Source organism: Clarias gariepinus, chromosome 10 (genome assembly GCF_024256425.1).
Source record: "Clarias gariepinus isolate MV-2021 ecotype Netherlands chromosome 10, CGAR_prim_01v2, whole genome shotgun sequence".
In the NCBI taxonomy this organism is placed as follows: domain Eukaryota; kingdom Metazoa; phylum Chordata; class Actinopteri; order Siluriformes; family Clariidae; genus Clarias; species Clarias gariepinus.
Window position 1 is genome coordinate 34,941,307 of NC_071109.1, and position 1,194 is coordinate 34,942,500.

Consider the following 1,194-nt stretch of genomic DNA (forward strand, 5'->3'; position numbering starts at 1 on the left):
TACAATAGTCAGATTATCATTGTGAATAACTGCGACGCCTCCTCCTCTACCAGTTAACCGAGGCTGGTGTATGTAGCTGTATCCAGGAGGACTAGCTTTATTTAGAGCTACATACTCGTCCTGTTTAATCCAGGTTTCTGTTAAACAGAGTATATCAAACTCCTGATCTGTGATAATTTCATTAACTATAACTGCTTTAGATGCGAGAGATCTAATATTTAACAGTCCTAGCTTCAGATCAGAGGTGCCGGCTGTGCATTCAGTGTGATCCAAGTTTGTGGTCTTTATGTTAATTAAATTACTAAAACAGACTTTCTGGATCTTTCTACATTTTTGTTTAGCTCAGGGAACAGACACAGTCTCAATAGAGTGAACCCTTAGTGACGACTCTATGCAGCTAGCAGACGGTTGGTTTAGCCTGTCTGTCTGCTCCCTGGCCTGGGCTCTGGATTGTCACCGATTAACTAGGCCTCTTCTGAGACTATGAGCTATACTACAGGAAATGAGAGCAGCACCTTCCCGAGTGGGATGGACACCGTCCCGCCCTAACAGGCCAGCTTTGCCCTCAAAGGTCTTCCAATTGTCTTTAAAGCCCACGTTGTTTTCGGAGCACCACCTGGACATCCAGCGGTTCAGCGACCATAACCTGCTGTAAGTTATGTCACCACGTCTCATTGGGATGGGACCAGAGCATACTACTCCATCGGACATCGCCTTCGCTAATTTAAACACCTCTGTTCCTGGTGGTGATGCATTGGTGGGGGGTTTGATGAGCACAAGTGTTGTCTAGACTGTTGTGGAGGGGCCAGAGTCATGTGGGTCATGGGTTGTGCATTTTTGTGTTATCTAAACGCAGAACAGCTCTGTGCTTCATCCAATTTCTTAAGCAGTGCATCATGGTATGTGATCTTTTGTTTCTTTCCTCTAGGGGGAGGTGGTGGTGGAGCAACAAAACATCAAAAAAGCAGATGTCTATCAAGTTTATTTAAAACATACATGAAATCACATACAGAAATCCATAATCCCGAGATTGCTAACCAGAGCATCAGCAGTGCATTCTGGGTAGAGCGTGGACACCAGAATAATAATAATAAAAAAAAGGCATCTGCTCTTTTTTTTCAGATTAATTTCTACAAAAGAATTGCTGAATCCAACGTTACTTCATGAACATTTGCTCTACACTGGCCTTTTGAT